Raw genomic sequence first — 25,407 nt, 5'->3', positions numbered from 1 at the left:
ATTAATCTTTAACAGAGTCCAACAGATGGACCTAGTCAATATTGATTTGAAGAGCACCGTGATACAGTATGTAGATGATATTTTGATTTGTAGTACGGCAGAACACGAGTGCAGACAAGACTTGATTCAGTTAATGACTATCCTAGCAGACAAGTGATGCAAAGTAGACAAAGAGAAGTTACAGTATTGTCAAGAAGAGGTGTTGGGCATGGGCCAGTTGATTTCGCATGAGGGGAAGAGGGTAACACCTGAAAGACCTGAGGAGATTATGAAAACTGAAAAACTGCACACAGTAAAGCAGATGCAATAGTTTTTGGGGCTATGTAATTATGTAAGGGAATGGGTGGGAAAAAAAGAATGGACTGAGGAAATGGAGGAAGGATTTGAAGAGTTGAAAAAAATTGTACAGCTCCTGTTTTAGGAATCCTCAATTATGCTGAGGTGTTTTTTTTTGTTTTCACACACAAATGGGGCAGTTATGACAGCAGTGCTTACACTGAGGACTAGATTAGGGTACAAACCTCTGGCATATTACAGTGGAATTTTAGATCCAGTTATGAAAGGACGTTTTCTTTGCGAACAGTCATTGACAGCCACTGCGTTCGCAATTGAGAAATCGACAAGTATTGTAATGGGTTGTTCATGACGCTTTTTGTAGAGCATGCTTTGTTTGCCATATTAGAGACGCCCAAGGGTACATTGACACCTCAAAGAGCTTCTGCATATGAAATGATGATGTAAAATCCAGCAATTAAAATTGTTAGGTGTAAAATAATGAACCCTGCCACATTAGTAGCAGAGCCAGTGACAGAGGGTGAGCATGTGCATGATTGCGCAAATTACATAGAATTTTACAATGACATACTGCGCGTAAAGGAGAATGCACTGTCAGGAGGGGAGATTCTCTTTATTGATGGTTCTTCAAAAATTGATCAAACAAGTGGAGAAAGGCATCCTTGCGCAGCTGTAGTGAAGCACAGAGCAAGTGGCGAATTTGAGGTTATAGCAAGTGCAAGACTACCGTCTCACTTTTCAGCGCAAGCAGCAGAAATGGAAGTGCTCATTGACGGACTTGAATATCATGCAGGGTAGGAAGTGACGGTGGATGGTGACTCCACCTACGTGAAATCAACCATAGACGCAGGGCTAGCCCGTTGGAAAAGGTGGGGATAACTCTGAACGTACTGCACTCTGGTGCAACACGCATCATTATTGGACAGGTTTATTAAGGCACTACAACTCCTAGTAGCCATGGCAATAGCTAAATGCACAGCGCACACAAAGCAAACTGATTTAATTTCTTGCCGTAAGGAGCCGCAGACGCAGAAGCCAAAAGGTGCATATTCACCAGATATTTTACGTTTTGATACTCCAGATGTCAAGGATAAAGTAGTCAGGATTATGGTAGTGAATGAAGTATTTAATCATTTACCAAGATCGCAACTAATATAGATTCAAGGCAGCACACCACAGGAAGAGCAGGAATTATGCAAGCAAAGGGGGTGTTCTTTATCCCCCACAGAAGCATTATAGCAACTGGAGAGCACTGGAAAGCCGGGGTAGCATTGTTAAGGGTAGCGCTTGAACAGCTGCACCACCCTGCGCATATAACTAGGGAAAGTTTTGCTGCAACAGTTGCAGAAGACTGGTTTGTGTCAAATTTGTTAGAACACGTTGGATTTTATGTAGTAAACTGCATCGTATGTCAAATGTTTACTCCTGGACATATACTGAGAATAATTAGAAGAGTAATTCATCAACCGAAGGGTCCTTTTCAGCATTTACATATTGATTACGTTGATATGCTGCAAGTATGTAATGGATATAGGTATCTGATAGTGGTGGCTCGAAGCACGTCCCTGTACACAGCCTGATGCCACTTATGCAGTAAAGTTTTTAGTACGTGAGGTCTATCCAAGATAGAGAGTGTCTGAGGTGCTGAGATCCGATAATAGACCACATTTTGTTAATGAAGTATTTGAACAGATAAGTCTGTAACTGAGCAGTTAGCACAAGTTTTCTTCTGCTTATCACCCGCAAGCGAACGAGATATGTGAGAGACTCAACAGCCTCCTTAAAGAAAGGATTGCCAAGCTTAAATTAGCACTGAAAAAGGGATGGATACATTGCCTGTTCTTAGCCTTATATGCTTTAAGGAATCAGCATGTTTCGGACCACCACCTCACACCCCACCAGCTAGTGACAGGAAGGCGAATGAGAATGATTTTAACTCCTCCATCAAGCAGTAGAAGTGATGCCCAGAGTACAGAAAAAATTGTAGGAAATGAATTAAATGAATATTTGACATGCATGACTGATGATATCTCTGTCATTTCAGATCAATTCAAAAGTCAGGGGGGTCGGTCTCAGAACCCAGATGAAAACCATTCAGCAACCAGATTTTATGAACTTTTATCATCTCCAAAACTCTTTGCTGGTAATACAGTGCTGATCAAGAACTTCACTAGGAAGTGGCACTAGCCATAGTTTGACGGTTCTTACATAGTTGAGAATGTCACTCCCTCAGCAGTAAAGGTCCAAGGTAGATGAGCGTGGATCTACCTGAATGACGTGAAGCTACATACCGGTGAGGCCGTTTCACCACAAATAATCGATTCAGAACCAAGACAAGAAGAAGAATTTCAGCGTGTGCAGTCTCGATTGATGACAAAGAAGAAGGATGATAAGGCAAAGAACTGATCAATGCAAATTTGCATTTGGACTGTGGCTCACCCTGGACACTCCTTATAGATAGTATAGCAGGCGTGCAAACTTTTAGCTTGAGTCACAGCAATCTTTGAAAATGAACTTTAGAAAGTTGTTGATGTATCACAAATATGCTTGAACTGGATTTTGAGTTTGGATTTGATTACTGGAAACGTGAGCAGTACCCCGACTCATTTTTCACTGAATACCTGTTTAATTGACTCTATGGTCTTGTCAGACAGAGATGCCCATAGACTTCTAATTGCTGACTGAGCTTATTCTTCAAGCTTATCCTGCTCTTGTCAGAAGATATGTGGACATCTGCACATTTTTACAGGATCCTAAGAACGGGCCTATGATTAGAAGGCTGCTTATAGCGCTAGTGGAAGAAATCCTGCAGCTGCAAAACCTATTATAAATTATCTGATTAAAAAGCGTTTTTCCTTCCTTAATTAAGTATAGCAAACATGAGGAATGGTGGAAATGGTGCAATTTCAGAGAATGAGCAAGCCCAACGAATTCCAGAATGCCATAAATGGTGTGGGATAATATTCTAGTGTGTAATATATGCATGCTGAGTTTCTATCTTTGTCTTCCTGTTTCTCATGGTTCACACTTTTTATTTTATTGGTCCAAATAAGACAGAAGTCCCTTTGATCCTCCACACTCCAGGACCGGGTTTTGATTTACCCCTTACCAAAGAGTCAAGACCCTTTGTGTTATCCCCCCCCACAGCAGAGCTGCCTTAGAGCTATTTCCATGGGTTGCTGACAAGTTAAGAGGGAGATACAGGAGGAGTGCAGAGGAAGACAATGATGGGATAAATAATTATCTAGATAGTACAGCACATTTCAGTAATAACGTGGTATCAGTACATGAAAAAGGTGGGAGATAGAACTTCTAAGGAGAGTTGCTATGTTTGCGCTCTCATACCGTATGCTATGGGAATCTCTAAGATAGTCATAGCTACAGAAGTACCAGTGCAACAAGCTCACTGCCTGACACATCTCGCACTCTGCCAGACAAGAGGACAGTTAAAGGGTCAAACAGCATCCTTGGTATAGGTGACTGATACGACATTTCAAAGAGAAGATAACTATGTGTAATATTTGAAGACAAGAGAGAAGCCAGAAACAAGGAATTTAGTAATAAGATATGAACAGCCTGGAATGGACGGAGCAGGAATCAGAAGGGAAGAAAACAAGATGCTAAATTGTCAAGGCAAGATAAAGAAGAGCTACAGAGATGTAAGGAAAGAGGCCAATTGCAAATCAAAGGAACAGCATTGACTCCAGAAGGATGGGCTGAAGGCCTAATTGTGTGTAGGGCACCAGCACTAGCAGGGTATTTCGAGCCAGTTATAGATACTGCAGAGAATGAATGCAAGCACCACTGGCCAAAGGTTGCAAGGTTACTGACATGGGTCGACGATAAAGGAGGACCGCTGTAGATAATACCTCTAGCAAACACATCCTTGTGTTTCAGAAACAAATGGCACGAGGAAAGTTGGAGTAAATCATCAGTGTGGCCGAATTGTTGATGTACCAGGTATGAAGGATGGAACAGTAGTTATGATGAACCATTATTGGGCCTGTGGATCCAGAGCCTGCATGAACCTGCCCAAAGATTGGGGAGAGATGTGTTCTATAGTGCTTATTCATGTTCCAGCATTAGTGATTCCGCAGAGCGGCCTGAACATTGGAGACTTTCCAAAAGCAGATGCCCATTTGAGGAGAAGATCATTCGGATTTCTCAGATGAACAAGGAGCGAGAATTACTTTTCAGCTAAGTCGATAGAAGCCTTTGATTATATCCATATAAGCACAGGTGGTTTAGCCAGACTTCAGCAATATTCATGATTATCTTTATGCAAGGAATCCAGAAAATGAGGAATGCGAAGTGGCTGCAAATCGCTCACTGGGAGCGCCTGCAGATGATCAACACTACTATAAAGGGATTTAATGCGAGCAAGGAAGAATTGAGGGCCATAAGACTAATGACCCTCGAGAATAGATATGTGCTGGACATGATCACAGCAATGCATGGAGGTGTTTGCGCCAAAATTAGACAATCATGTTGCACGTACATATCTTCTCACGATGACAAGAATCAGACCTTGACAGAGGCAATAACATTGCTGACGAACTTACACAACAAGATGGAAGATGACACAGAGGATATTGCAGATGACGACTGGTCTATTTTCTCATGGGTTCCACAATGGATTGCGAACATCTTTAAGTTCCTGGGAGCAGTATTGGTGATGGTGATGTTTGGATTTTGTGTGATCAAGATAATAATCATACAGTTTAAGAAGACGGTAACGAAGGCAGTAGGAATGAAGACCATGATCAATGTCGAATCAAGGGTTGGACCCAGGGAGTTGACAGATGAAGAAATCTGAAAATATGTAGAAGCCAGCATCTTAGCACCTGAGGGAACAATGTTTGTGCATCCAAGAAATCACACGAAGTATGTGGGATGATGAATCTACTGTAATCCGAATGGACAATGCAGCCACATGACCTGGAGCGCTGACGAACATATAAAATCAGCAGGCTCCCTGAAGAGAACAGTAAAAATCTGGACTCCGAACAAGCAGTACTTCAATAGAGGATACCAAGATGTGAGAAGTGATGAAGGAGTGGTGGATGAATCAACCAGATTGGGGAGTGTAGAGGAGCAGCTGAATGCCTCTGCAGGAAGTTCTGCCCTCATTTTGCCTATATGTTGGAAGCCGTAAATTGCGACAGGCGCAATGCCAGTAATGGTGCCTATTCCACAGAGAGCCTTTGAGACAAGGTGTCCGTTGAGAAGACTCTATATGATGTATCCTCGCAGAGATGAGTCTCTTGGAGGAGATGCCTGAAGGAGTGTGAAGATGAGAGAAGGGGAGGCTGGTGACATCACAAATGAGTGTGACGCACAGATAAGAGTGGCCGAAGAAGAGAATGCATAGACCTTATAGAATCTGATGACGAAGTAAAGAATCGAGAAGCTTTCATGTGCCGAATGAAGATTGCATGTGTGAAAAGCACAGCAGAAAATGCAAGCTGTTCTATAACTGTACAGATGCTGCAACACAAGTAGACAAAGTAATCGTAAAGGCTGGGTATATGTAGTGAATATACTGCAGACGGTGCCGCCATTATATAGAATTTGGATATTCGAAGTCACAATTTCAGTAAGCTCAGACCCACGGAGAATGAAGGATTAACAGCTGTGTGTGTGTGTGTGTGCCACACCAAAGAAATAAGCTGAAGCTTGAAGGGAGACCAAGAAAGGCTGTCTGGCCTGGTGCCAAAGACTGAAGCAAGCCAAAACTGGTTATCAGTCCTTGAAGTACAGTGAACGTGAGAAGCTGAATCAGCCCTAGTTAAAATGCGAGGAAAAGAACTCCAGGAGTGCCAAGTTTATTAATTATAATTAAATGCTGCAAAACAGGCCGAAATACGGTCTCCAGTCACGTGAGCTGAGGATGAAAATAGGAGTGGATTTGCAGACCTGAGCTACTATAACGATGTGCCTATACTCCCTTCTATTCTCAAGAGCAGTGATACTTTGCGAGGCCAAGTTCAAAGACAATCTGAATGGCAGACAGATTGAGTGATGAGAGATGTTGGGCTAATTGGGTGGGGCGACCAGGTCAAGTTCACCCACTGACACCTGGGATACCAACTTATGTGCTGCTAGTGAGTTGAATATTCCAGAAGGGTACAAGGGTGCCAGCCAACTGTAGAAGGCCATATAATGAAGCGCTTTATAGTTTCAGAGCCAATGATGTACTGTGTACTTAATACATGTTGAAGATGACTTGCACTAGGGATGGGCATAAGTTGTCCACCTGAATATAGAGACCCAATCACAAGCCAATCCCTTATAGAAAGTATACTTAGATGTTCCCCTTAAGCCAACCACAATCTCCCGTAGGTTTTCTTAGTTTGCCATGTAGTATGACGTCACGCATGACAAGTTTTTGTTATAAAAGAAGTGTTTATTATGAAATGTGCTGAGCGAACTTGTGCGACGTCCGTTGATGTCCGTTGTAACTCCCTGTTTTAGACAATTGAAAATAAAACAGTCTTATGAAACATTTTGCCAACTCCCTGAGTCGGTCTTTTCATTTGGTGTAAGAGTTATTCTGCATCCCCTCCATCGTACGATGTGTTACCACAGTTAAAAGCACCATAAGGGTTCTAAGGGTTATATATATATATATATATATATATATATATATATATATATACTTGGGAAGTCCTATTTTTGTGGTAACGAATAATCATTTGCACAGGGAGCTAGCTAGTGCAAATGAAAATCTTGGGTAGGTGGCAAGCTATTAAGAGCTATTTATCTGAAAGGTGTGATGGAAGTATTGACGCAATGCAAGAGGTATATGTGAAAAGCATAATACCAGCTATAATGTATGCTTTAGAAACTCTCCCTGAACAGCATTTACACTGGCTGGACCAATTGGAGGGAAAACTCTTAAGATCAATATCAGGAGTCTCACAGGCAGTACCTGTGGAGGCTTTGCATCTTGAAATAGGTTTAACTTCCTCGCTAATGTTGTGAAACAGTCTGATGAGACATTTTGCCAACTTTCTGAGTTGGTTTTATCATTTGGTATAAGAGTTATTCTGCATTCCGTCCATCATACCTCAATTTAAAGGACCATAATGGTTTACTTGGTAGCATGTCGGATGGTTCAAAATAAGAGCCATTGACCTGTAGACTCCAGTGCTTCGGACAATCGGGCACCATCCGCCATCTATTCGGAAGATCGCAGGTTTCCTGTGGAGAGCGACTGAATAGAAATCTTGCAAGAAAATCAAGACAGTGCGCAGGGTCCCTCTTTGATGAAATCCCTACTTGGCTTCCACAGGCGCTTTGCGGACAGAAGGCGAAAGTGGTCATTTGGAGGAGGGGGTCGATACCGAAGGCCTCAAGCTGAATGAGCGAATGGTGATTAGACTAAGGGGAATGGCAAATTGAGGGGATGAGATTGTTGAAATTAATCAAGTAATGGGAAATAATGGAAAGTAATTAAAGTAACGAGTGTAACGAAAGAAAGGGAAATATTGTGCAGAAATAAAGAGAATAAGTGTATGAAGAGAGAGAGATAGTGCCTTAAGATTCCTAACCCAAGGGGTTTAAGAAACGGTTGTCTTACACCCTGATCAGGGTCAATAGGCTCCGTATGGACAGGGCTATATAAGAAGACAATCTTAACTCTGTAATCAGGGTATTATTAGGGGGAAGATGAGGGTGATCACTGTGATATAATGTAACAAGTTGACTAGTCTGTTTGTTTGTGTATTTTTGTCAAACTAAGGTGTCGAAGAACGATATATGGGTAAGGAAATTGAGAGAAGGTCAAGGAGCCATATTGTCTATCTAGGGAAACTGTCGGTACCGACCCAGAGGTGGACTGAGATTATTGAAAAATAGAGGTTTTGAGTGGCGATTGTCAGAGTGCGCTCATATTTGTTGTTTTCATGAAGGTATTTTTGTAAACACTGGTAAGTATTGTCAATTGAGACTCGTCACAAAGGGAGACATCACTCCTCTGATGCATTAATGTAAGACATTTGAATTAGAATTTTGAATCATTGTATCGCGCACCGGACTAACTGAATCGTGTTTAGGCGCAGATGGAAACTTTGAACTTTGGAATGTCTTTCTCCAGTATAGTAAGTAAATTGCCCCTATACCTATTTCCCATGGGAAATCTCAGCAAAACAAATGGGTTTTGAGGGCCTTACGGAATGTCATAAGTGTTTTGGCCTCTCTAATATAACCTTATTCCATAATCTAGGTCCATAGATCGCAAATTACGGTCTCCTTTGCTCACATATTTTGACCGCGGAACTTGGAGTAAATTCTTTTCCCCTGAGCGTAGCTGGCGGCTAGGAGTTTAGCTCTTAATTTTGTAAGATAGATAGCCTGGCGCAAATTTATGTACACATTTAAAAACCAGGCAAAGAGTTTTAAACTCTATTTGCTCTTTCACCGCTAGCCAGTATACGGAGTTTCTCAAATTAGTGATAGGCGCACTTTTTTGATACCTTACACACTAACCTAACCGCAGCATTTTGGGCCACCTGCAGTCTGCGCAGCTGGAACGCTGGAATTCCTGACAACAATGCGTTACCATAATCCAGTTGCACGTTTACAAGTGTCCCTACAACCACTGCTCTATCCTCATTTGCAATAAATGGCAGAATGTGTCTCAGTGATCGTAGTGTGTAAAATGCTGACTGTACCTTTGTACTAATCTGCGCTACACAACCCATATTATCTTCCCACACATAGCCCAAGTTTTTAATTTTCTTTGCAAAGTTGAGCTGTGCCCCTAGGAAGCATGGTGGCAATATCTGTTTATTCTGTTGCAGATGATGTTTTGAAGCAAATAGTGATACTTCCATTTTGCTGGCATTCTGCAGCAATTGGTTATCACACATCCAGGCCTGTACCTCCTGTAGGCACTGTTCCTCTATTGCAAACGTATCTTAAACTCTCTGCACCTTTAGGAGCACCTGAGTAACATCCGCGTATAAGTGAAAGTTGATGTTATGTTTCCTCAATATGTCCATAAGCAATTTCACATATAAGTAAAAAAGCAAAGGTGAGAGAGAACATCCCTGAAGGACCCCACACTTTTGTAAGACGGAATCGACAAGAAATCTCCAATCTGGACCTTTTGTTCTCTTTTGAACAGGAAAGACTCAAACCACTGAAGGGCTTCTTGCCAAACATATGCCCAAGCTTAAACAGTACAGTGTGGAATGGGTGAAGGACGTGGCCGATAAGATGTTCATGCCATGGTCACAAAGGGGATCACTGTCAAAAGCGGTATTGCAACACTTGACCACATACTTGCATGCTGTGTACACAGGGAAGAAAGTGAAGAAAAGGTTAGCTATTTTAGAGCTTTAGAAAATGTATCAGGAAGAGACAGAGGATCTGCCATCTGAGGAATGGATGCTTAACCAGTGTAGGGAGGAAGGTGTAGAGCCTTTTGCTCCCCTTGCCTCACCTGAGTAAAAGACAATAGTATGGAAGACGTAGGATTGCATCCGTTAAACGAAATAAAAGCAGCGACAGGTATAGTAATATGATATACGAACTGCCTGCTTATAGCAGTGACGATAGTCCAGAGGAGACCAAGAAAAAGAATAGATCTTTAAGATCTTGCAAAACAAGGAAGAGAAAAGTTATTGATCAAATGCATCGACAGGCATAGTATGAGAGATTAAGAGATGGAAGGGAGAAAAGGATAAAGTTGACAAGGTAATGCTCGTACAGAATGAATGGGAGGACAGATATTGCTCACACTAGATGGGAAAATCATTGAGGAAGTAAGGCAAAGGAAAGATCAAGATGAACAGGATAAAAAGACAGGGAACACGAAAAGAGATTAAAGGAGGACGAGCAGAAAAGAAAGAGCAGACAGCAGCTTGAAGAGATGTATCAGGAGGAGCAACAAAAGAAAGAATAAAGGGCAGAGGAGCAAAGAAAGTATGACAATAGGCAGAGAGCAATGGAAGAAAGGTATAAGCAAGAAAGGAAAAGAGAAGAGGAGGAAGCACAGAAATTAAGGGTCAAAAGAATACAGAGAGAAAAGAAGAAGAAGAAAGGAGAGCAGGGGCAAGGAGGGAGGAGATAAGACAAGATGAAAGGGTTAGATGGGGAGCGAGAAAGCAAAGTGAGTTAGATGAAGAAATACAACGAAATAGGACACAACAGGAGCATGATATTGACCGCATCCAAAAGGAGCTAATGGAACCAAATCCAGAAATACAATGGGACAGTATAGAAGAATTCCTCCCGTTACAGGTAGCAACGTCAGGGCCATCTAGATTAACCTTAGAAGAGAACTTTGACATAGGAAGCATCGTAGATAGGATCGATAAAGCTTATCAAGAATTAAGTGAAGGTGGCAAATCCGGAAGCCGAGCGAAGGGAGATCAAACACTGGCCTTCCAATCAAAAAGCAAAGGGAGTAACCCATTCAGCCTCAAGCAAAGAGCCTTATCTTTAAGCAGATTGATCTTAGATAAGGGTGAAGGGGATGAGAGTCACAATAGTTGGGGACTAGATATGTTAGACGAGGAGAGAAATCCTTCCATGGGAAGAGGGAGGCGGTGCACGTGCACCCGAGGAAAGCCTGCAGGCAGACAAAGAAGTAAGATGGTCAGATCTAGAGCAACCTAAGGATAGGACGCCAGATTCTATAGCATATCCAAATCGTCCCAAAGGAAAATCGTATAGTGAGAAGTGTGAATGACCGCCATATGTGAGCAAGTTAAGATCATTACCAGAGAAGAGGCGATCAGGAACCATTGTCCCCACTATGGATAGGCAAATGATGGGAGCTGATTGCGGGGTAGGTGTCATGATCCGCCGTGCTAGCTCCTTTTGGACTTCAAGGTCCATGATGCGCTGCAGTGTTTACTCTGCGGTTCTAACAAACATAGCCGACGCTTTCGAAGCATGCCGTGCCATTCCTCCCTTACTACGTTCAGCTTCCTAGAATAAGGCCACGCCTACGCGGCACCGCACGTCTCAACGCTACTGCTTGGTGCAGCTAGACGTGTGTTCCTAAGTTTGTATCGCTCTCCTAGTTACTCCATTTTCCTCTTTCCTTCCTGGTATCCTATTCACCCTTCCCCTTACTTGCTTATTCGTGGACTATTGCTGGAAAGTGCCCGTCTCCTTCTGGCCCTCTCGTCGGCATCCGGGCTCCCCACTCGGAGATTCTACACTTCCGTTGGGAGGCTGCAACTTCACGCTGAACTCCGAAGACCCGCTTCCAGGCTTATAAAGTCCCAGACAGTAAGGAAGAAAGAAGCTAACTCCAAGAGCGTCACAAAAAAGGAAAGACAGGTGAGAAGGGGAGAAACTTGTGACAGAAGATTGAGACGCCAAAACCTGATACAAAGACCGAGATGGAAGCCTCTGTCCAGGACCTCATGCGTGGCATGCAAGAATTAACCACAGAGGTTCAGAATCTAAAAGCTGAGAATGCTGCATTGAAGCAGCTGGTCTTGTCCAGATATTCAGCTGCCAAAGAAAGTGTCCTGTTAGGTGGAGTAGTTGACAAATACAATGGATCATCTAAGACTCTACGTGCCTTCCTAGATTCTTGTTTGGTACACTTCACTTTCAAACCATACTATTTTTCCACTCCACGGGCTAAGGTTGGCTTTATGATATCCCATCTCATGGGTAATGCCTTAACCTGGGCCACTCCCTTAGTCAATGCTGGCGATACCCTCCTGGATGATTACGACGGGTTTGTAGAAGCCCTCAAGGCCATGTTTGATCGCCCCGAGCTCGTATACAGTGCCCAGGAACGACTACTCGAATTCCAACAAGGGACCCAGGACATGCTCACATATGTCACACACTTCAAACAGCTAGTCAAAGAGGTAGATTGGTCCCCATAAGCTAGCTTTACCCTCTTTTGAAGAGGTTTAAATGAAGAGATAAAAGACAAGTTAGCCAGAGTAGCTCACCCCAGCTCCTTTCAAGCCCTCATGGATCTCTCCCTACAGATCAATTTCCGGATCCAGGAAAGGAAGGTCGTAAAGAGGAAATCTAAATCAGCATCTCCTAAACCAGCCACAAACTATCCTGGTCATAAAGAAGCAACAAGCACTCAAGCCTCTGAACCTGAGCCAATACAATTAGGGGCCTTCCGAGGACCAATTTCCCCCCAGGAAAGGATGCGCAGGATCAACACAGGGCTATGCATGTATTGCGCCTCAGACAAACATCTTGTAAAGGAATGCCCTATAGCGCCACCTCGGTGCTCCTGCAATGCCAGCTCCCGGTCCTAGGCGGAGCACAGTTTCGGGAGAAAGACGTTTGCTCCTCGTCTATTCCCTCCTTGAGATCTCCTGGACAGAACACTTTTGTGATCCTGCAGGCTACCCTATCCTTTTCCAAAAAGGATTCCTGCCCCATCCTGGCTTTAGTGGACTGTGGGGCCATGGGCATTTTCATAGACCACGATTGGGTCGTTGAACATCACATAGCCCGGGAACCTAAAGAAGTTGTCCAACCGGTCGAAGACATTGATGGCAGACCCTTGTCTTCTGGACCCATAACCCACCAAACAAAGGATCTACTGTTGTCAATCAATAATCATCAGGAAATTCCTCAAATTTGACATCATTAAATCGGCCCATTATCCTTTGGTTTTGGGTATGTCATGGTTACAGAAGCACAATCCCTACATCAATTGGGCAGCAGGGTCCTTGTTTCTCAGTTCAGAATATTATATGTCACATTGTTTATCCCTTACCACCATGTCATATCCTACGGAAGAGTTCCAGGGACCTCAGCAATCCTCAGTTACTGTCTCCAACATCATCCAGATTCTCCAAACTTACCAATCATACTCAGATGTGTTTTCAACTGCCATTGTTCAATCACTCCCACCTCACAGACCTGAGGATTGCGCCATTGACACTGAGCCTTCTGCGGTAATTCCTTTTGGAAGAATGTTAATTTTGTCTGTACCGGAAAAGAGGGCCCTCCGAGAATATCTGGACACACAAATGGAACGATACAACCTTCTAAGTCCCCAGCTGGTGCTTCTCTCTTCTTCGTTCCAAAAATAGATTCCAAGGAGCTCAGACCATGTCTGGATTACCGTGGCCTCAACTAGTGCACTCTCAAGGATAGCTACCCGCTTCCACTTATCTCAGATACCCTGGAGTCTGTAAGGGGTGCTGTTATCTTCACTAATCTTGATATCAGGGGCACCTACCATCTCGTTCGTATAAAAGAAGGCAATGAGTGGAAAACAGCATTCAGAACTGCTTTTGGCCACTTTGAGTACCTAGTAATGCTCTTTGATCTTGCTAATGCTCCCGCTGTATTTCAATGTTTCATGGATCAGGTCTTTTCTGATTTGTTGTTCCTTTTTGTCTTAGTATACCTAGACGACATATTGATCTACTCCAAGGATCCTGGAAAACATCAAGAACACGTTAAGGCAGTTTTACAACATTTACATGTACATAAGCTCCTAGCCAAACCTGAAAAATGTCTATTCCATGTATCAATCGTTCACTACCTTGGGTTTGTTCTTAGCCCCAAGGGCATCGGAATGGACACTTCCAAGGTTGAGTCCATCCTGTCTTGGCTTTTGAAGAAAGACACCCCGTTTCAGTGGACCTCTGCTCAGGAGTCGGCATTTCAACGATTGAAATCAGAATTCACTCGGGCTCCATCCTAGCCCAACCTGATACAGACCAACCCTTCCTAGTTGAGACTGACGCATCAGATTACGCCATCGGAGCAGCCTTACAACAGGAACTTGATGACAAGATGGAACATCCCATTGCCTATCTATCCCGAACTTTAACTCCCAGCGAAACTCATTATTCCGTCCTGGAAAAGGAGTTGCTAGCCATCCGACAAGCCTTCACTGACTGGCGTCATCTCCATCTGGGAGCCAAACACCCAGTACTGGTTCGTACGGACCATCGGAATTTCAAAATCCTACAATCCCTGGAGTGCAGAAATAGCCGACAGGCCTGTTGGGCTTTCTTTTTCGCTAAATATAAGTTTCAAATACCTTCCTGGAACACAACATCATAGCTGACGCCCTGTCCAGATGTCCTGACTATGAGTCTTTCGAAGCACGCTCCTTTCCCAAGATGTTTCCGGACACAGTGTTTGTGGCTCAAGCTGACTCCCTGCTCGAAAGGTTCCGAGCTGCAATCCCATCCTCTGAATTGTGGAAAGATTACGTCGGGAAGAACCAATGGTCTCTAGTCACAAAGGATGGTTACCTCTTTAAGGACAACAAGCTGGCTGTGTCCACAAACAACTTGAGAACCAAGATCATCCATCTTTGTCATGACACTTTCCATTCCGGGCATCGAGGTATTACTTCCACCCTTCACCATATTCAGAGACAATTCTGGTGGCCACGGATGAAAGCTGATGTAAGAACCTATGTCCAATCCTGTGCAGTCTGTAACCAGAACAAACATGATAACAAAAGACCAGCAGGCCTCTTACACCAACCAGCAATGCCAACACGGCCTTGGGAAATCATTGCCACAGACTTTATCGTAGAGTTACCCCCATCCAGAGGATACACGACCATAATGGTTACGATTGATCTGTTCACTCACATGGCTCACTTTACACCCTTGCTCAAGCAACCATCTTTGTCAGAACTGGCTGGTATTTTCCTGGAACACATATTCATACTTCATGGCCTGCCTTCCAAAATCATCTCAGACAGAGGCCCTCAATACATATCCCAATTTTGGAAACGCCTATGTCAAATATTGGGAATTCAGCGCGCATTATCATCCGGGTATCACCCACAAACCAATGGAACGAGTCAACCAGACCTTAGAACAGTACCTTTGCTGTTTTTCTACCAAAGTCCAGGATGATTGGTCACTTCTGATTCCTGTGGCCGAGTTTGCTTACAACAATTCGGACCACTCAGCCATCAAGACCAGCCCCTTCTACTGTAGTCAGGGGTTTCATCCTTCAGTTCTACCATCTATCCTGCCTCATCCAATTCCAGTCTCTACGGTCAATTCCTGGATCGAAATCTTAATCAATATCCACGAAGAAGCTAAGGAACGACTGGAAAAGGCCAGGAAAGATGCCAAACGTTATGCAGACACCAAAAGGAGCCAAGTCCTCCTTGTAAAGTTGGAGACAAGGTTTGATTGTCCTTCAAGCTTCTTCCACGGCACCTAAGTATTATGGACCCTTCTCTATAAAAGAAATCATTAATCCAGTAGCCTACCGACTCCAGCTCCAGACTCCTGGAAAAGGATTCATCCGGTCTTCCATACTTCCTTATTGAAACCGTTTGTACACTCTACCCGAACTGCTCCTAGACCCACTCCAGTGCTCATCAATAAACAACTTGAGTTTGAGATCTCCAGGATATGCGATTCTAGATACAGACGTGGCCAACTCCATTATCTGGTTGTATGGGAGGGGTTCCTTCCCAGTGAGCGCACCTGGGAACCGGTCTCAAACCTGAATGCCCTTCGCCTGTTACGAAGATATCATCGGATTCACCCAGGCAAACCCGGAGGAGCCGGGCTTATGTGGAGGCATGCTGTCATGATCCGCCATGCTCGCTCCTTTTGGACTTCATGGTCCATGATGCACCGCGGTGTTTACTGTGCGGTTCTACCAACATGGCCGACGCTTCAGAAGCGTGCCGTGCCATTCCTCCCTTACTACGTTCAGCTTCCTAGAAAAAGGCCACGCCTACGCGGCACTGCGTGTCTCAACACTACTGCTTGGTGCAGCTAGACGTGCATTCCTAAGTTTGTATCGCTCTCCTAGTTACTCAATTTTCCCCTTTCCTTCCTGGTATCCTATTAACCCTTCCCCTTACTTGCTTATTCGTGGACTATTCCTGGAAAGTGCCCGTCTCCTTCTGGCCCTCTCGTCGACGTCCGGGCTCCCCGCTCGGAGACTCTACACTTTCGTTGGCAGGCTGCAACTTCACGCTGGACTCTGAAGAACAGCGTCCAGGATTACACAAGTCCCAGACAGTAAGGAAGAAAGAAGCTAACTCCAAGAGTGTCACAAGAAGGAAAGACAGGTGAGAAGAGGAGAAACTTGTGACAGTAGGATTTACGCAGTTTCCCTTATTGGAAAATGGCAGAGCAAGACCACACTATATTCCGTGGCTACACATGGATTAAGATAATTTAAGGTGCAAACTTGCTTACATTCAGGAACACTGGACTCTTGAAACGTGCAAGCTGTGGGGGAAAAACAGTGGCAGTATTTTACCACATGTTGTGTCAAGGTTTGCCTGAGCAGGTACAGAGGCAACTCAAGAAACAAGTGTGAATGGAAGCGAAGCCATGGGCTGAAATACAGTTGACGATAGTGCATACCTGTCGGCTGTTGCAGGAGAAAAATAAAAAGAAAGACGGGGCTAGAAAACTTGAGGAAGTCAAGTTAGTTCCGAAGAAATTGTCAAAATATGTCATAGAAGGGGTGGTATTGACAAGCGGAGAATAACTGGGAGTGCAGCAAGCAGTGGGTACATCGCAGGCGAATAATCAGCGCTCCTTGGAACAAGAAGGGAATGGGTTTGTACCAAGAGGTAGAGGCATGAACTACAGAGGAAGTGGTGGATTCCAAAATAATCAAGGTAGGTTTCAGAACGCACAGAGTGAGAATCAGAATACGCAAGGAGGATTCAACCAAAGGGGACAAGTTAGACGGGCTCCTCCTATATGTTGGACATGTGGGATGACAGAGCAAATTGCATGCAAATGTGGAAGCCAAGGGTATGAACAGAAAGGCCAATTCTCAAGCGGGGGGACAGCTTATAGCTCACAAGCTAGGGAATGGTTTGCCCAAGATCCGACAGTGTATCAGGCACAAGTGCCGCAAATTCAACAGGCACAGCAGCAACCACAGCAATCACAGCAAGCACCATTGAATCGACCGCAAGGGCAGTCGCAGCACGCCCCTATGCAGATACAGCAGAATGCAAACACAGGACAGATATTGACACCTAGAATAGAGGTTGTCACTGTGGTGGGAGTGAATCCTTTCACAGGTACAGGGGTATGCATGCATCCACAATAGGACAGCTCACAGGGCGACTTGATGTGTTCAGTACTATCAGTGACACCAGACCCCCCCAAGAGGAACCAAGGGTTGATGTGATAATAGGAGGAAAAATCTATTTTTCGTTTCTAGTAGACACTGGTGCTACTCGCTCATGTATACGAGAGGGAAAATATCCATTGTCAGGAATTGCCATGAATGCTCAAGGGTTCTCTGGAGCTACGAGTCGAGTTCCTTTCACTGATAACTTGCCAGTTTCTATAGGAGAGTGACATGTCTGGTCCATTGTTGTATTCAAGACAGAAACCAGCTAACATTCTGGGAAGAGATTTAATGACAAAGCTTAACATGACGATTTCTTTTACTGATGAAGGCATACTGTGTTCCACTCCTGGGATACACTACATGAATGTGAGCAAATTGTCATGATCTCTGCTTCCAAAAGGTCAGGGTTTTCCCAACTCCCTTGGAAGCAGATCCATAACCCAGGTTCCGAGTGCCAACCAGTCCCAATTGGGACCTTTTGGACCCAGTCCTGGCGCCAGTGGCACCAGGCTCATAAATATGCCCAGTCCCAGCGCTGGAAGCGCCGGGCTCATAATGTTTGGGTGGACTTACCTGCAGCAGACCATGCTGCTTACTTGCCTGCCAGTTGAGCCTCTGATCCTCTTCTGTTTGGAACTACTTTTCCTGTTGGGTGGGGCAGGAGCCACTCCCTAGATTCAGAACACTGGAACTCTTCTGGAAAGCAGGAACTCTTTTCTTACCTAGGCGTGGCTGTGGAAGGAGACACCTAAGCACTACAGGAGGCTATTTAAACCACACCCGATGGATGAATCTTGCTTTGCGTTATTCTGCATCCTCTGCAGCAGAACGCTCATCGGGTCTTCTGCATCTGATCCTGGGCCTAAGGAAAAAGGCTTATCATTCTGAATCCAGTCTTCAGCAACACCTATAAAGACAAGAAAGAACAGGTTAGCATTACGGTCTTCAGTGACAGCTCTTCACTTACCTGGTCCATCGGCTGTCACCAACGCCTCGCGCTGCATTCCGGCATCTGAAAGACAAAGGCTTACCTACTCTTCGTGCGCTCCAAAGGTCTTCACACTGCATTCCGGCATCTGAAAGACAAAAGCTTACCAACTCTTCGCACGCTCCGGAGGCCTTCGGCGCTGCATCCCGCATCTGAAAGACAAAACAAGGTGCGTTTAAAGACATTGGGGAACTTTAATACTCACGTGCCATTACTCCTTTCCACATCTAACCCAGTGGGTATTCCGGCACCCTGCAGCTGCTCCGAACTTGTACCTGCAAAATAAAAAGACAGTTAGAGCGCATCGTGAAGCAGGCAACAAGCGCTTACTTACGTGCTTCCAGGCGCTTCTATTCATCACACGGGCTCCATCTTCAACTCACTTCAGCCCGTCATCCGCCATCGCCGGAACCCTGCAAAACAAGAAACATCATTACTAAAGACTTTAAAGACATTAGAATTACTCGAAACTTACCGTTCGTGCAGTAAGCGACGGACAGCAGTCCTCTGAAGTCAAGAGGCCTGCTCCCCTTATCCAGTGAAGAAACTGGTTACAGCACCCTGCCCCGAGGCAGATGGAGAGCACAGCGTTCACTTACCTAAGGTGAGAGCGTTAACCTTTGGGGTTCTACAGGAGAAGAGAAAGGGAAGAAGAGAGAGACATTCAATAACCCAGTTCCTTAATCCCATATTTTCTATCTGCAGACATCTTACCCTTCGAGTCAGACATACAGTGCACAGAGGTCCAGCCCAAAAAGCCAGCCGTGTGTTACACATCACCTTTGAAGATACGGTATACGCCCAGTCAAGACCGGCGCCTCTACGGGAATCAGGTGAGCGTTACAGAACGCAAAGCCTACCACAAAACTCCTGTCCAGGCGCTATTGAAACCTCGGATACCGACCAGCTAGCCCAGTTACTTGGGGAACTAAGGGCAGAAGTGCATGCAGCCCGTCAGGAAACGAACGCTCTAAGAAGGGAACTGATTATTTCCAAGGAGCGAACAGATGATCTCGCTAGACAATTGCTACAGTCACAAGCCGGACAGACCCCGTTACCCGCATCTGGGGGAAATCTTCCTTCTACATCCTCTATGAATCCAGTGCAGATCAACCTACCTGGGAATGTACCTCTGGCTCCGCCCGAACGATTTTCTGGTGACCCAAAGAGGTTTGCAGTATTTATCAATCAGTGCCGGTTGCATTTCTTATGCCGGCCAGCAGCCTTTCCAACTGATCAAGCTAAAGTAGCTTTCGTACCTTAGTGGCAATGCGGCAGACTGGTCGATCCCTCTAGTAAATCAAGATGATCCGGTCCTCCATGATTTTCAAGCTTTTCAGCTCAGTATGGAAAAACTGTTCGCAAGACATTCACAGGGGCAGGCCTTGGACAATGAGCTTCTTTCGTTGCGACAAGGTAATCAAGACCTTTTGGCTTATATTGCGTCTTTCAACAGAATGATAGTGGAAACTCAATGGCCTGAGGACAAAAAGATTACGCTGTTTTATAGAGGTCTACGTGGAGAGCTCAAAGATGTGTTAGCCCAAGTAGTGAATCCCCCACAAGATTGTTCGGACTATATAGACTTAGTCGTTCAAATAGATCACAGACTGCAGAGCAGGAAGGCCGATCGTTCCAAGTTTGATGCTCGAGTATTTTCCAAACCTCCAACTCCTTCCAAAGGAGTAGACTCCGGGGAACCCATGCAAATAGGGGGTCTGAAAGGTCCTCTAACACAAAAGGAGCGGGAAAGGAGAAAACAGTTGCAATTATGCCTCTATTGCGGAAACTGAGGGCACTTTCTTCGAGACTGTCCGGTGAAACCTGCCAAGAAGGCAGTAGGAGCTGCAGTTACCAAAGTTACAAACTCTGAGCAGGGAAACTACCTCGCCCGACAAGAATAGAGGTCCTCTTGCCGAGCGTGAAAACCAGTTCCGTGACCTCGCATTTCGTGATACCTATGGTCCTCATTAGCCCTGATAATCCGGATCGATTACATGCAATTGAAGCTTACGTCGACAGCGGTGCCATCGGCAATTATGTGGATCATGAAATGGTTTTGAGGATGAATCTAACTCTTTGTCCCAAGGCTGTAAAGGACGTCATTACTACGGTGGATGGTACGGAGATAGCCTCCGGGCCAGTCACGCATACCACTCAAGAGGTGACGCTAGTAAGTCAAGATGGACACCATGAGAAGATCGTATTCGATGTGATCAAGGCCCCTCAGTTTCAGATTATTCTAGGAATACCTTGGTTAGAGAAACACAATCCTCTGATCGATTGGCGAGCAAGAACGGTCCAGTTTCCAGAATGTGTCTCTACTTGTCACCCTCCACCTGGTGTTGCACTGGCAGCAATTTCTTCAGAGACTCCCCAGTTACCTCCCGAATACCTAGAATACCAAGATGTTTTCTGGAAGGATCAGGCTAACTCTCTACCTCCTCATAGGTCTTATGACTGCCAGATAGACCTAATACCTGGATCTACTCCTCCTTGTAGTAGAATTTATGCCCTCACCGAGCCTGAGAACCTTCACCTTCGACAATACCTGGATCAATACCTGGCAAATGGATTTATTCGTCCTTCCAAGTCCCCTGCTTCTTCAGCTTTGTTCTTCGTTCCAAAAAAGGAAGGAGACCTTAGAACTTGTATAGATTATCGCTCCCTGAACCAGATCACCGTTAAGAATAGATATCCGTTGCTTTTGATCCCTGAACTCCTGGACCAAGTCAGAAAAGCATGCATATATACAAAGCTGGATCTTAGAGGAGCTTACCACTTGGTACGAGTAAAAGAGGGCGATGAATGGAAGACGGCCTTCCGCACCAAGTATGGGCTATTTGAATATCAGGTCATGCCCTTCGGACTTTGCAATGCCCCGGCCGCCTTTCAATATTTTATGAACGATGTCCTCACAGAGCTCATAGATGTGTGTGTTGTTGTTTACATTGACGACATCCTCGTTTATTCTTCATCGGAATCTGAACATCGGAAACACGTGAAAATGGTCCTCGAAAGATTGCGTCAACACAAACTTTTCGCTAAGTTGGAAAAATGTGTTTTCAACGTGACTGAAGTTGAATTCTTGGGATTCATATTATCACCTGGCGGAGTGCGTATGGATTCAAAGAAGGTTGATGCAGTTCTCAAATGGCCATCACCATCCTCCGTAAAAGGTGTGCAAAGCATGTTAGGCTTCGCTAACTTTTACCGCAGGTTTATCCCCGAATTCTCTCGAATAGTCCAGCCCATCACTGCCTTGTTAAAGAAAAACAAACGTTTTGAATGGTCTACCGAGGCGGAACAAGCTTTCCAGGATTTGAAGACTAAATTTATCTCTGCACCAATCTTAAAACACCCTCGCCCCGAACTCCCCTACATCGTGGAAACTGATGCTTCAAGCCTTGCCATGGGGGCAGTTCTATCACAAAAGGACCCAGTAACCAATCAGTTGCATCCCGTGGCATTTTGGTCCCGCAAATTCTCGCCTCCTGAAATCAATTACATGATTACTGACAAGTAACTTCTGGCTATCAAGTCTGCCTTTAAGGCTTGGCGGCATTATCTGCTGGGGGCCCGACACACCGTTACTGTGATTACGGATCACCGAAACCTGCAATATTTGAAAACCGCAAAAGCCCAATCCTCTAGACAACTCCGTTGGGCATTATTCTTTGCCAAGTTTGACTTCATAATTACCTATCGACCTGGTACAAAGAACGGTAAAGCTGATGCCCTTTCTCGGATGGGAGTGGAAGAACACTTGATCAACCCTAAACCTGTACCAATCATTCCCGAACAAAGAATTCTGGGTGTAATCGCCACAGAATCCATAGAGGAAGTTAAGGATAAAGCCAGGCAACTTGTAACTCCAGCAGACATACAGAATTGGCATCTGCAGGGAAAGGACTTTGCAGTAAAGGACAACTTATTGTATTTCCAAGAACGATTATACCTACCCAGCACAGATTTACAGAAAAAAGTAATCTCTTGTTATCACGATTCTTTAATGGAAGGACATCCCGGTATGGCCAAGACCTCAGAAAAGATCAAGCGCTACTTCTGGTGGCCGTCTTGGAAAAAAGATATCAGAGACTTTATAATGTCCTGTGGAGTATGTGCCCAAAACAAGAGTCAAAAGGAAAGACCAGCAGGCCTCTTACGCCCTATTGACATCCCACCTCGCCCTTGGCATATGCTTTCTATGGACTTCATCACCGATCTACCTCCATGCTCCGGATACAATACGATTCTAGTAATCGTGGACTTATTCTCCAAGATGGCGCATTTCATTCCGCTCAAAGGCTTGCCAACAGCAGCAACTCTGGCCCGAGAATTTCTCGAAAACATCGTCCGACTGCACGGTTTTCCTTCGGTTCTAATTTCGGATCGAGGTAGTCAATTTATTTCTCATTTTTGGCGAAGTTGCTGTCGGTCGGCTCAAATTGATGTGAGACTATCGACCAGTCACCACCCTCAGACCGACGGACAAACCGAGAGGACCAATCAAACTCTGGAACAGTATTTACGCTGCATGCTGCAACAAACTGAAAAAACTTGGAAAGACATCCTTTGGATAGCCGAATATGCCTACAATAACTCTGTCCATTCGGGAACTGGGAAAACCCCGTTTTTTCTTTTGTACGGCAGTCACCCTCGAACCTCGGAGTTGGATCCCCTCCAAGATCTTGAAACACCAGCAGTAGACTACCTGCATTCTACAATCACCCAAGCCTTCAAGGAAGCTGTTTCTCACCTTCAAAGGGCTAAAGAACAATACAAGAAAGGAGCAGATCAACACCGGAAGGAAGCCCCTCAATATCAAGTAGGGGATCAAGTCTGGTTATCCACCAAATATCTACCTCTAAAAGGGCCACGCACATTCAACCCAAGATACCTTGGTCCCTATTCCATCACTACCATAGTAAACCCAGTAGCGGTCAAGTTGGACTTGCCCCCGCACATGAAGATACATCCGGTCTTCCACGTCTCTCTATTAAAACCCGTGCAACCTCAAACCCGACTAACTAAATCTCCAAAACCTATCCTAGTTGATGGAGAACTCGAGTTTGAAGTCAAAAGCATTCTGGACTCCAAGATCTCCAAATCTAAACTATTTTACCTAATTGACTGGAAAGGCTACGGCCCCCAAGAGAGATCCTGGGAACCTGCTGAAGATGTCCACGCTCCTCGCCTAATCAAAATATTTCACCGAACATTTCCTGACAAGCCAAAACCCCTGGAGAAGCCCGGTTTGGGAGGGGCCTTGAGGGGGGGGTACTGTCATGATCTCTGCTTCCAAAAGGTCAGGGTTTTCCCAACTCCCTTGGAAGCAGATCCATAACCCAGGTTCCGAGTGCCAACCAGTCCCAATTGGGACCTTTTGGACCCAGTCCTGGCGCCAGTGGCACCAGGCTCATAAATATGCCCAGTCCCAGCGCTGGAAGCGCCAGGCTCATAATGCTTGGGTGGACATACCTGCAGCAGACCATGCTGCTTACTTGCCTGCCAGTTGAGCCTCTGATCCTCTTCTGTTTGGAACTACTTTTCCTGTTGGGTGGGGCAGGAGCCACTCCCTAGATTCAGAACACTGGAACTCTTCTGGAAAGCAGGAACTCTTTTCTTACCTAGGCGTGGCTGTGGAAGGAGACACTAAGCACTACAGGAGGCTATTTAAACCACACCCGATGGATGAATCTTGCTTTGCGTTATTCTGCATCCTCTGCAGCAGGACGCTCATCGTGTCTTCTGCATCTGATCCTGGGCCTAAGGAAAAAGGCTTACCATCCTGAATCCAGTCTTCAGCAACACCTATAAAGACAAGAAAGAACAGGTTAGCATTACGGTCTTCAGTGACAGCTCTTCACTTACCTGGTCCATCGGCTGTCACCAACGCCTCGCGCTGCATTCCGGCATCTGAAAGACAAAGGCTTACCTACTCTTCGTGCGCTCCGGAGGTCTTCACACTGCATTCCGGCATCTGAAAGACAAAAGTTTACCAACTCTTCGCACGCTCCGGAGGCCTTCGGCGCTGCATCCCGCATCTGAAAGAGAAAACAAGTTGCGTTTAAAGACATTGGGGAACTTTAATACTCACGTGCCATTACTCCTTTCCACATCTAACCCAGTGGGTATTCCGGCACCCTGCAGCCGCTCCGAACTTGTACCTGCAAAATAAAAAGACAGTTAGAGCGCATCGTGAAGCAGGCAACAAGCGCTTACTTACGTGGTTCCAGGCGCTTCTATTCATCACACGGGCTCTATCTTCAACTCACTTCAGCCCGTCAACCGCCATCGCCGGAACCCTGCAAAACAAGAAACATCATTACTAAAGACTTTAAAGACATTAGAATTACTCGAAACTTACAGTTCGTGCAGTAAGCGACGGACAGCAGTCCTCTGAAGTCAAGAGGAATGCTCCCCTTATCCGGTGAAAAAACTGGTTACAGCACCCTGCCCCGAGGCAGATGGAGAGCACGGCGTTCACTTACCTAAGGTGAGAGCGTTAACCTTTGGGGTTCTACAGGAGAAGAGAAAGGGAAGAAGAGAGAGACATTCAATAACCCAGTTCCTTAATCCCATATTTTCTATCTGCAGACATCTTACCCTTCGAGTCAGACATACAGTGCACAGAGGTCCAGCCCAAAGAGCCAGCCGTGTGTTACGCATCACCTTTGAAGATACGGTATACGCCCAGTCAAGACCGGCGCCTCTACGGGAATCAGGTGAGCGTTACACAAATTTATTTACAGGGCAAGTGGCTCTGGAAGATGTACCGATGGAGCAAGAGGTTTTTTTTTAATGGGGTGAGCATTCTGTTAACTTGGCGACCTGGCTTAGCGTGAAGCACTATGAGGATACCTGGTGAATTTTTGTTTAGACTACAGATACCCATGGACGAAGAGGGTGGACAGACCATCCCTATAGAATTAGATGCAGCCATAGTACGAGGGAAATTACAATGCTCGAAGGAAGAGATGACGAGGGTAGACTGGCGAACCATGATTGCCATTGGGGAAGGGTGTAGATTTACTGATGTCACTGACGATGACAAGTTTAGAGACGATCCATCA

This window comes from Ambystoma mexicanum, chromosome 4p (assembly GCF_040938575.1).
Source record: "Ambystoma mexicanum isolate Mex_15411 chromosome 4p, UKY_AmexF1_1, whole genome shotgun sequence".
In the NCBI taxonomy this organism is placed as follows: Eukaryota; Metazoa; Chordata; class Amphibia; order Caudata; family Ambystomatidae; genus Ambystoma; species Ambystoma mexicanum.
This window is presented reverse-complemented; position numbering follows the sequence as displayed.